Source organism: Cynocephalus volans, chromosome 5 (assembly GCF_027409185.1).
Source record: "Cynocephalus volans isolate mCynVol1 chromosome 5, mCynVol1.pri, whole genome shotgun sequence".
Classification (NCBI taxonomy): domain Eukaryota; kingdom Metazoa; phylum Chordata; class Mammalia; order Dermoptera; family Cynocephalidae; genus Cynocephalus; species Cynocephalus volans.
Genome location: NC_084464.1, coordinates 12,878,202 through 12,891,547, shown reverse-complemented (window position 1 = coordinate 12,891,547; position 13,346 = coordinate 12,878,202).

Here is a 13,346-nt window from a genome sequence, read left to right as displayed (position 1 = left end):
GGTCACACTTTCAGTCAATTATCCATATTTGAGTAATGCCAATTAAGAAAGCTCTGAACAGAAATTATAATTACTCCAGACAGACTTCTTGGCTGAGGCTCCAGATTAGTATAGACTAGATACCCTCTGATGTACTTTTTATCCATTCTTTTGTCCTCATTTCTGGGAAAATTCACTTCCAAAGCTGTATCACCCACAGAGATAAGTATCACACCGATATTAAGATCAGGTTGTTTAGGTGGCTGAGAGAATTTCTGCTATCACCTAGGTTTTGAGTGTTTGTGTCTCTGTGTGTGCTTTTTTTTGAAAGGGCATTCTAGGTAGAATTATTTTTCCATGTCGGGTCACCAAACTCAAGTACTCTTTACAATTACAAGGAACAACTGTTAGTTGGACAGTGGTGAAGATAAGAAATCCATGTGGATGGATTGTTAACTATATTTTTCTGATTTTAGGAGTTCAATCAATAAAAGAAGCACAAAAATTTGTAAAAATAGGTTTATATGATAGTTACTTAAAACCACTATAGAAAAGTCAACCTGAATAAAATGTTAAGCAAATACCTGAGATAAACAGACCAATGATAGACTATAGCATATTTGTTTAAGTATATGTTGCAGTTTGTAGTCAGAATCTGCAAATTTTCTAGCTTCTCTTGAGGAATGTTATTGAAATTAAGTAGATAAAATCTCTAATTAGGATCTGTACACTGATGGTGGTTCTTTTATTTATAGCAAATAATGATGTCTCTACTATAGAATGCCTCAATTTTTCATAAGATAAAATACATAGCTCAAGAGAGAATGCATTTGAAATAAAAATCTTTAAAAAAATAGGTCTTTATAGATAAAAAGTGAGAAAATTCATCTCTCTCAGTGGTGTCCTGTATTATCAAGGAGCATGAAAACTTTCAGATCTACTGAAGAGATAGAGAAATCTGTAATCCAACACTCTCCAAGGGTGATGGAGATTATTAACTAAGTTTGTGGACCAAGGCCCTGTCTCACCCCTCTGAGCTTAAGGAGGCTCTGCTATAGCTTATACCATTAATTAGGTGCAGGTACATTGAATATCTTGTTTTTAATCTAGATTTTTTCATAACACAATATTGCATAAAGGCCCTACTTTATATAGAAATTTGATTTGACTTTACACATTGTTGAAAATAAATGAGAGAGTATTCTATTTACTTATTTTGGTAAGAAATTACATTAATTATAATTACATCGCAATAACCAAGATAATATTTTGGAATACTCTCCTGACCTACTTTGGTTTGTTTTGGGATGTGCCCAAGTTTTCTAGCATTCTATCATCTCTCTGAATTATACGGGTGAAGAGCCTATCAGGCTTTTGTGCATTGCCAAGGGCAGTTGGCTTTTCAACCTTAGCCCACCCAGAATAGACATCAGTCACCCTCTACCCAAACTCAGACCCTAAGATATGTAATACAAAAAATGTTGTGCTTGCTGTGCGAACACAGCTTCAGATTGAATCACTAGCATCCCTCTACCCAGATTGCTGCCTCTACACCTATTTTTGTTCTTGTTCCTCTCATTATGTGATCTGGTTCTCTGTGGAGCCCCCTGACTATTGTAAGCTTTTCCCCATTCTTTACGGGACATTTTATTGTACCTGGCACATAAAATTGTATCAGTGATAAGAGGATTTTTTATAAGGTTATATAATAAATAACAATATGTCTTGATTTGATTCAAATAAAATTCAGTTGAATTCAGTTTAAAAAATATTTATCCAGCCTTTGCTATGTGCTGGGTTCTGGGTTAGCTACTGAGGATGTAAAGAAATAGGAGACACAGTTCTTACCTTTATGGAGCATTAGCTTATGTTTCTAGAATAGAGGAAGGGAATGGATGGGTCATATTTGAACAAAGATACCTTGAATTCAAAGAGAATGTAAAATGTTCTATAATGGCAGTTTACTGTACCACCAGCATTAATGCTGTTGCAGAGGAGATACTGATTCTAATTTATTTTAACCACAGAAATCTATATAAAGGAACAAATTTGATTTTTTTAAGTTTAAGATGATTTATTATATATATATATATATGGGTACATTATTGATTTTCAGTAGTTGTGTACAAGGTGTGGTGGTTAGATCAGGATAGTTCGCTTATTCATCATTACAATACACAATCATTCTTTGTGTCCATTGACCAATTTCTCACTAGCCTCCCTCCCTTTCCTCATCCCCTCCCCTTTTCCACCTCTAGTAACCACGGTCTTTTCTCTTTTTCTAAAAGTTCAACATATTACTGTGATTGTTCTTTCTTCCTTTCTCTCCCTCTGTCTCTCTTTATTGTTTATTTGTTTACTTATAGATTCAGAACATCCGGTATTTCTCTTTTGTACCTGGGTTGTTTCACTTAGGATAATTTTCTCCAAGCTCATATGACAGTGTATAGAATAAGAAAAGTTATAAGATATGGAGAATACAGGGTAACTTCAAGCTACCTTCTGGAGTAGTCCAAGACTGGGACTACTCAAACCTTTTTAGTATGGGTAAATTGGAGTTAAGTTCAGACCATAATGTAAGTTCAATCTATCCTCATTATTCAAAGATTCTGCATTTGCAATTTCACCTGCTCCCTAAACTTTGAATTTAGCTGGGATTCTAGAAGAAAAACTAAATCCATAGGAAACTGTCTATATTGGGGATGTCAGGCTGACAAAACAGATGATTTTGAGGGGGCAGGGAGACAGATCATTCATGGCAATTCTCAAGTCATTATATAATTTTTAAAAATTGCTTTACAAATTACTTGTAGGTTTTCAAAGCACTTTCATATGTATTATTTCATTTGGGATTGACAATAATTTACCTCAACAAAGCTAAGGAAGTTTTCAGAGTCACTTTTACTTATTTAGTACAGAAAGGTCAAATGATTAACTAAGATGGCCCAACTAGTTATTGGAAATAGGGCTTGAATCAATATATAGGTCATGATACCATAAAGCTTGGACTCAGCTTGATTACAAGTCACTGACTCAAATCTCACAGGTAGTGAGAAAATTTAAATTAAAGGGAGGCCCTTGTTTGAATCACTTATTTGTTTGAACCTTGTGATAATACCTAAAATGTACAGGAATTCTGTTTCCAAAAAATAGAGTATCACTTATCCATCATGTATTTTGTACAATCTCTACTTCTTAATTGTGGATTCATTCAACAGAGCATTTTGTGAGAACAAGAGGATAGTATTGTTCTTATGGCATGAGTGGATAAGGAAAATGTGGTATATGTACACAACGGAATACTACTCTGCTATAAAAAAAAAAAATGAAATTTACTGCTGTTTGCAGCAACATGGATGAACTTAGAGAAAATTATATTAAGTGAAATAAGCCAGGCACAGAAAAAGAAATACTGCATGTTCCCACTTATTTGTGGAAGCTAATAAAAATAAATAAGTAAATAAACAAATGAATGGGGGGGAAGGAAAAGACACAACAATCACAAAAACTCTTTGATTTTGTTAAGACATGTGAACAGATATGATGTTAATGGGGGGGGAGAGGGAGGGAGGAAAAGGAGGAATTGATAAAGGGACACAAAAATCTACTATATTGTAAATTGATAAATTAAAATAAAAAAAGAAAAGGCTTCATGCTTTTTACTTCATAGGCCTTGTAAGCTCTGAGCAATGATATGATGGCAGACTCTGAGGGGCACGAGGGGCTGCAGACTCTGAAGCTCAGCACAAGGTGCCTTCAGGAGGGGCCACAGGAGCACAAGGAAGAGGGATGAGCAAAAAGAGCAAAAGGTGAGGCCAAAGTATTTGCCACCTACAAAACTTTGCTTTTTCTTATTTTGATTGAAGTAATCTGTAGAAAATACCTCAAACCAATAGACTCAATATGTAGATGGAATCAAATATGCTGTGGTCTGAATGTTTGTGTCTCTCCAAAATTCTTATGTTGAAACTCAACCCCTAAGGTGATGGTATTAGGAAGTGGGGCCTTTGGGGGTGATTAGGTCATGAGGGTGGAGGCCTGGGTAATGGGATTTGTAACGTTATAATAGGGACTCCAGACAGTTGCCTTGCCCTTTCCACCATGTAAGGACATAGCAAGAAGGCTCCACCTGTCAACCAGGAAGAGGATCCTCACCAGATGCTGATATGCTGGCACCTTGATCTTGGACTTCCCAGCCTCCAGAACTGTGAGCAGCAAATTTCTGTTGTTTGTAATCCACCCAGTCTATGGTATTCTGTTATAGCAGCCTGAACAGACTAAAATAGGAAGACAAAATGTGTTTCCTATTACCTAGGATATATCTGGAAGTGCACAGTGAAGGTCTGATGCCTGTAGATCTACCATTATATGCTAAGAGAGCAGATATTCTTTCTGAGATTATTTGAAAGAATTTACTGGAAGGAATGAAAAAAACGTGAGAAGTTAAGAAAGAAATCAAAGCTCAGGTAACTATAATTTAAAATCAACAGTATAAAAAGAACATTGGAAATCAAATGATGAACACTGGGCATACCACAGAAAAGCATTTTGAGAAAGTATCGATTAACTCCTAGAAAGAAACAGTTTTTTTCTTTATCTGCTTTTCCTTTATTTGCTTTGGAAAACAGAAGCACCTGCCAAACAAGAAAAACTCTGTGCACTGTAGCATAAATAAAGAAGAAAATGATAACTTCCAAGAATGTTTATTTGGTGCTACTCCATCCCAGCAGGGAGTTAAGCTAATTCCATTAGCAGAGAGTTGAGCTGAAGGGTTTAAAGGCTGTGCTTCAGTGTGAGGGGTGCTTGTTAGAAACCCACGGAGAGTTCAGTCATTATCCTAAATGATGTCACAGCACTCACAGGGTGCAGAGTTTGGGTCTGCTATCTTTGGAAGACATCAACTTAGAAAAACTGTTTAGCCAATTTTAGAATGGGATTGCAAAATTATGTTCCTAAATGGAGATTAACACAGTAAATTTGACAGCCGAGAACATTAAGCATCCATGTGTCTAAAGACTCAATAAATTCATGGGGGACAAGAATTAATGGTATTACCTAGTTTCTCCAAAGAAATGCTATCGGCGAAATTAGGTGAGAGTTTCATATTGCCTCAGTTTTTTTTTTTTTTTTTAGATTGCTTTTGCAACTCAAACTTGTGTTATAGTGCTCACTTCCTTTTTGTTGGCTGTGGGCACATAGGCAAATAATGACAGACTAAGTTACATGCCCAGTTACATCACTGATTAGTCGAGAAGCCTCAGAAGAAGCAGATAGCCTATCAGTTTTCCTGAATTTCTCCATACAGTGGAACGAAGGAGATAACTCTGATGAGTGTACTGATGGCACAGACAAACTTGGCATACTTTCAAACTAAATAGGCTATCATATAAATATTAACACACTTATGTATAGAGTAGAGTTGACGGGAAGCAGAAAGCATTTTACTTTGGGTGCACCCTTAATTACTTTAACATCTGCCATAGTTTGCAGAAGTTACCCTGGAGATAAAACATGAACAAGAACACTCTCCTATGAGGAAAGCAAGCAGATCACAGACTAGAATATTGAAGACAGAGAATAACAATTCACTTCTTAATAAGACACCAGTTCTTCATCAATTTAATGTCTGTAAGTAAAAAAAAAAAAAATACTCCATGAAAGTCAAGTATGTCATTACTTGGTTTTTCACTGAGGGAAAACTGTCCTTCCCCAAAATCGTAGGGAGATGTGTACCTCTGTGTTAAAGAATATTCTATCTTTCTCTTCTTCTTTGAAATAAAGAGACTATGTTTAATTTTCTTATTTATATATTTTATATCTTATATAATAATTTCTTTATCTTAGAAAGAAAGGAAATATCTTAATTTCTTTATTCTGTTTATAGTCTAGGTAGGCGTATTGCAGTAAACAGAATTCTGGGCTGGCCCCTAAGGTTCCCACCTGCTGGTGTATGGGCCAGGTGTAATCCCTTCCCCCTCAGTGAATATGATGGTCAAGTTACCTTACATGAGCAAGGTGGTGGCACAGTCACTCTCATGAAAACATTACGTTACGTAGGACCCCATCATAGCAGATAAGAGAGAATTTCTCTTGCTGGCCTTAAAGGAGCAAAGGGAAAGCCACGTGACTCCTCTAGGAGCTAAAATTGACCCACCGACTGACAGCTGGCAAGAAAGTAGGGACTTCAGTCCTTCAACTGCAAGGAATTGAATTCTTCCAGCAATCTAAATGAGCTTGGAAGAGGATTGTGAGTCTCACGGGAGATGACAGTGTGACTTCAGTCTGAAGGGATGCAGGGCAGAAGACCAGCTAACCCATGCCCAAATTCCTGACCTTTGGAAATTGTTCAATAGTTAGTTTGTGCTCTTTTAAGCTGTAAAATGTGTTGTAATTTGTTCTGAAAGTAGGTGTGTAGGTAATTTGTTATGTAGGAAGTTGATGCTGGTACCAAGAATTCGTTGAGGGAAGCTACTTTTCTTTCACCAGATACTCTGAAATCACTGTGGGTTGGGGGTGGGGTGGGGTATGGGGCAGCGATTTGGTGTAACTTTCACAGCAAGAGGAATCTGCTGATAAATGTAAATCAAAGCTGAAAGGGAAAAAGTACAACTTCACAATTGAAACTGCATAGTTTCAAGATGCCAACTATTTTTGTTTTATATTTATTTTGTTTTGATTATATATATTTATGGGGTGCAGAGCTGACTGTCAGTATTCCTGTATGGTGTGTGATGATCAAACCAATATTATTAGTATTTTCATCATTACAAATCGTAATTATGAGTTCTGGTCAAGATGGTGGAATAGATGGTCCCCAATGTCACTCTCTCCCACAAATCAACCAATTTCAACTATAAAAATGTAACAGCAGCCAAGCTGGGGCTGCTAGAGCTCCGAGGAAGAAGAGGAAAGACTTACGGAGTTCATGAAGGTGAGAGAAGCCATGATGAGAGAAAGAAAAAACTGCTCGGAGCATTTTGGGCCACAGCCACTTTAAGGCTGGAGCTGCTGAGCACGTGGAGCAGGAGCCGACAGAAGCCACAGCTGTGCCCTTCAGATGGAGTTACTTGGAGGTGGCAGGGGAGAAGAGAGCTTTAGTGGCCCCCAGGACAGCAAGACCACTAATAGTGTTCCTGTGGACCCACACAGGAGCAAGGAGCCACAACAACTGAAAAAAGGAACCATTCAGAGGCCAGTGAGTCAACGCAAGGGACCAGCGCAGGGCCTGTCTCATGGGAAGTGTTTGGAACATGGGTGGTGGTGGAGATGGGCCCACCAGAGGGACACTGGGACATAGCAAGGTCAGCCAATCTGCCCCCACAGTTAACACAGGACTACTCAGAGGAGATTGGTCAGCAGTGTGGAATTGCATGGGGTGCAGTTTGTTGAAAAGACTCAGGCCCACACCAGAGTTTCTATACAACCCAGGTGCACCTGCTCTCTGGAGAGCCGAAAGTACCTATAAGGTCAACCATTAAACCCTGAGCTGCACAAAAAGCCTTTGCTAGGGAAACAGCAGCAAAACAGCAATTTAGCTCAGTCACACAGCTCAAGTGCTGGTCACACAGGAAGTTCTCCCATTTTAGAAGTAGGCAAAGATCAAAAAATTAGTTCCAGCCCATGCGCACCACCAGAGCCCTGAGGTCCACTAGGGGACATGAGGCATGGAGCCAGGGACTGGACCCCCTGCCCATTACCAGACACACTGCCAGTGCCTCGGGGCCTGCCCAGGGACCTAAGCCCACATCCGGCACACTGTCAGTGCCAAGAAGCATGCCCAAAACATCACCTCCATGTGGGTGGCCCACCACAGCCACCACAGTAACCACAACTGTCACAAAAGTGGCTAGACGTCACAACCACCACGCAGATAGTCCACCAGCCACTGGAGTGCATAGACACAAGGAGAGTCACCAGCAGAGACCAAAGAAAAGAAGAGGATGTCTCTCTCCACAAAGCCCATTCCTGAGTGACAGAAGAAGTATCTGCTCTATTATAATACTGGGGGACCTGAACACACCTCTCAGCATTAGACAGACCATCTAGGCAACAAATCAACAGAGTAACCATTATTCTTTCAGAAGAAGAGAAGAAATCTAGGGTTATCAGTGATGTGAGGCGGATAGGGAGAGATTAGACAAGGGACATGAAGAATAAGTTCAATTTGTAACAATCTATATACTAGTAATATTGATTTGATCAACATATGTCAACAATGAATCCCCAAAATATGTATAATCAACTATGATTCCGTAAAATAAAGAAAAATCACACACACACACACACACACACACACACACACACAAGTCCTGTGTTTTTCTGTTAAAATAAAAAAAAATTGTAATAATTTTTTGTGTCACTTACCCAGTTACTCTTTAACCCATCTCCCTCTCTCCAGTTAGCTCAGTTAGTTATAGTGTAGCCTTGCAACACCAAGGTCATGGGTTCGGATCCCCATACTGGCCAGTCACCAAAAAATAAATAAAAATAAATAAATAAAATTGCATTTGAAGAAAAAATTGCATCTGCACAAGAAGATATTTTGTTGCCAATTGTGTTAAAGAAACATCATGATAACAACATAAAAAACTGCAGTAATAAACGCCCTGATATTCCCAAATAGTTTTAATTATGGACATTGTAGAATTATACAGATAAAAGCTGTAAAAACCAATCAGTTGTAATGAATCTACTACTCTCCCTGCCATTTGTGTGATTTTTTGACTATACATGAATAATACAGCAAAAATACACTTTTACATGTGGCTTTTCATTCTTAATGGTTACATCCCCAACTTTCTTTTTCCAGTTGCTCTCCAGTTTTCAAAATTAGTATTTCAAAACTGTTTTAGAGGTTGTATATGTATTCAATATGGTAAATCATGATTATTCCCCTCTATTGGTGAACATTCAGATAGTTTTAAAATTTTCATTACTGAAAACAATACCGCACTGAATGTCTTTGTACATGTATCACTTTAATGCTTTTGGATTTTTTTCTCATGATAAATTGTGAAAAGTCGGGTTATTATAACATTCACAATATGTCATAGAAGTTATCCTAAGAGAAATACTGTGACTTAATGAGAAGCTTGACTTACCTATAAAACCACCTGAGTAGATATTATTGGAATCATGATTAGTAAATAACAAACATCCTACCCTCCAAAAAGTTTAGTTGCTCATCCAGAAAGCATGTCATTTTATCTAATTACACATAATAGTTGACAGAGAACATTACCCTGTACTTGTATGTATGCATAGAAATAGGTGTTAAATGTTAACTCTTCTAACAAATGATTCTCAAGTATACTAATAGAATTGTACATAGTAATGTTTAATAATAATGAAGTAATAATAGCTTATATATGCTGGTATATGCATATACAAGGGTACTTCAAAAGTTTGTGGATGCTGGCCTGTTAGCTTGGTTGGTTAGAGCACAGTGTTGTAATACCAAGGTCAAGGGTTCGAATCCCAGCACTGACCAGCTGCCAAAAGAAAATAAACAGTCCATGGAAAAATGGAATTGAAAGATAATATAAATCCTTCCATAAACTTTTTGAAGTACCCTCATATATGCATACATACATTTACATGTAGGTTAGTAGGTAGGTAGATAGGTAGGTAGACAGAACCCACGAATGAAATGTCAGAAGATCTAATTAGGAGAAAAGACCAAGAAAAGTTCATTCAAACCTGTTAAGTGTATATTAAAGTAAGATTTTGATTTGATGGTAAATAGTCAGAGGCCCCTGAAACATCTGTAAGAACTATCAATTATTTTTACCTCTGTTGATGACTTTCAGAAATAAAATAAATAAATATATGTATATATACACATATGTACATATATGTATAGCTCCTCTTTACAATAAAGTGAGTAGAAAATGTGGATTTCTGAGCATAAGTTGTAAACATTTTGCCCTGTAGATGAGATTACATCTGTAAGATTGCTTTTTTATTCATTGAATAATTTCTTTGATTGGTCTGTAATAATGGCGTCCTCTTTTTTCTGAAAAGACAATCAATGAAAACTTCTATTAGCTTCTGAGGGATTGTGGATAAACCTTGTAAATTTGCATCTACCATTGCAATACTGCTTGTCAAATGAGAAGCCTGAACTTACAATTTCTAGGACAATGAGAATTTTCTAGTTTCTCTGTATTATGGGTTGAATGGTGTCCACCCGAAGTTTAATGTGTTTCAGGTTTGGTCTCCACTGTGATGTTGTTCAAAGGGTGGAAAATCCCATTATGGTAATTGGAAGGTGGGTCCTTGAAGAGGTGATTAGATTGTGAAGACCATGCCTCAGTAAATGGAGTAATCCATTGATGGCTTAATGGTGATTATGGACGTGGTTCTAAGGGCTTTAAAAGGAGAAAGAATGAGGAGTAAGCACTCTCTATACTCCACTGTTCTCACCGCATGACACCCTGCATTGCTGTAGAGTCACCTCACAAGATGTGTTCCCTGGACATTGGACTTCCTGGTCTCCAAAACTGTAGGCAATAAATATTGTTCCTCTCCAAATTACCCAGTTTCAGGTATTTTGTTATAAGCAACAGAAATAGACTAATATACCTTGTTACTCTGTTGATGAAATTAGTGTTCAGGTTAGTACTTTCTGGAATGACTGCATCTGTAATATACTACAGGCAAAGCTAAAAAAGTACTCAAGGTAAGCCCACGCTTCACATACTTGAGGTATTTACCTGTTCATCTTTAGGACTGAATTGAACATAACACACAGTCCTGGAGAAGAAAGAAGGAGAAAAAAAGAAAAAAGAAAAAGAAACATTTATATTTGTACAGGTACCCAAATTATGGGGAAATGTATTTCTTTCAGGGATGCATTTCTTACTGTCCAAACCTGGCAGCATCATTTCTTAAGATTATGAATCCAAAGTCAGAGAGAACTTGATCCCACTGGTTTTCTCTTGACCCTTGCTGAGTACTTAGACACATAAGAGTAAGAATAGGAGAAATGTACACATAGCTGGTATCAGCTGTGCCGGTATAAATCAAATACATTTATTTGGGCCACAATAGAACATACAGTGATCAGAAATCATTCTGACATGGGGTGTGGAATTTATTCTCTTCCATTTTCTTACTACAGTATGCTTCCAGAGACTGATGGCAATCTCCACCCAGAAAGTTGTGATAGATAATGACGATTGCTTATTATTTTAATTATATGTGAATAGTTCAGTTAAAGCCAGCCTCTCTACCCCATTGAAACTACTTCCAACTCTCAAAGTTTCTCAGGGAGCTATGCATAGCTGGTAAATCAATTTGATTATCATTCAATTCTATAGGGCATGCAATGATTTACATTTATATGCCCCAAATTTCTTCCTCATTGCCCCAGCAAGAGCTGAGATATGATTTACAAGGAAGCAAAAGTTCTGGCACGGATGTTACATAGCCTCAGCATGTTTGCAGTGCACAGTGAGAAAAACTCTTCCTCCTATATGTTGATGCTCGTGCACAGGTAGCTCATGAGACAAGAGGAATGCCAGAACATTCCAGGTTGTTTCAGTACAGGGCAAGCACTGACCCCATGACAACATATGTGTTTGGCATTTATCTTCTTAGCAGGCCAACACTGAGTGCCATCCTTAGGGGAGGGAGCTGTTCAGCTTCCTGTAATTAGTTTAGTTGCCTCTCTTAAATCCTTAATGGAATCCTGTATCATAAAACCATTCTTTTTTGGAACAGTTGGCAGTTTCCTTGTGTTTGCTTCCTCTTCCCAGACCTCCCCTCCCCATGTTTTTCTTTCCTTGGGGAAAAACGAAAAAAAAAAAAAAAAATACAGGTATGAAAAATTAAAGTGATATAGAAGAGCAAAAATATATCCCACTCGATTTCATCTATTTGTATATTCCATTATTAGAATCAAAGGAAAGATACATCTCAAGTTTTGCTGGACTTCACAATGTGCATATTGTTATAAAATTATTTCTTTTGAAAACTTTGAATCTCACTCAGTGTTGGGTATTATGCTTTTCTCCGAAAATAATCTCAAGAGATCCTGCTACTCTGCTGTCAAGGTGAAAATGGTCACCGCAATTCATGTTACTTCCCCAGATGATATGATTGTTATTATTTCTTATTAACTGAACAAGATAACAATCACAGATAGGCAGAGTTTTATACCCCTTGGGGTTGTAGCACTTTTAACTTCTCATGGACAGTACAATCACATCTATAAAAGCATCCATTTCCCCAAAATAGGAAATCCAGGTTGAAAATGCATTTCATTTAGCAAAGTGAAATTTCATATCATTCTGAGGACTTAAGCTTTGGTTAGATATCTGAAAACTCCTAATAGAGACCTTTTAAAACTATGGCTAAGTGGTTCTCAAACATTACTTTGGCTAAGGATCACCTGGATGTTTGTTAAAAACATATATTTATGGATATCACCATCAGGAAGCTGATTCTGTAGGAATGGCAAAAAGACCAGGAATATGCATTTCAAAAAGTGCCCTGGGTAATACTGACAAGGTAGTCTGTGGAATCATCTTCACCAAAAATAGCTGTGGGTCTTCTAAAGCAGAGAGAGATATGTTTTAGGCAATAAAATACAGATTAATTCTCATCTACAAATTGTAGTCAATTATTCTGAAATAATGAGTTCAATTTAATTTTCAAATGGACTTTTTTTTTGGTGGCTGGTCGATAAGGGTTTGGGTCTTACCCTTACTGGCCAGCCACCAAAAAAATAAAAAGTCCATTTGAAAATTAAATTGAACTCATAATTTCAGAAAAATTGTCTACGATAATGGTTACCAGAGGTGAGGGGGAGGAGGAAAAACTGTGAACTAGTGGGTACAAAACTATGCTATCTACCCTAATTGAATCATTGTCAGTATATATACGTATTGAAACAACAAACATATACAACAAAATGTTAAAAAATAAATAAAATGAAAACATTTTGAAAGAAAAAAAAATTCAAATGGAATCAAGCAAAGAATATAATGTCCTAGATGACCATCATTAGGTCTTTGCAATTGCTGAATATTCCTGTGTCTTCTTTTTTAGTAATTATCCATATTTTCCTTCAATTTTAATATTTGCTTTATATTTTAATAGGTAAATATCTTGGGAGTATGAGTGAAAATTTTAAAAATTAGTAATAATATATTTTATGTGTAGCTTTATCTGGGGATCCATAAGTGGATATTAAGGGCAAAATATATGTGCAACCGTCTAAGGTTTTTCATGTCTTCCCTCATTCATTCATTGTAGCTTTCATGATTCCCAAAGTGGTCTATGTCTCAAGAAATGATAAAATTTAATACAGAAAAATGAGAAGAAGGGTCATAGAAATGCAAAACCCCATTACCAATGTGTTG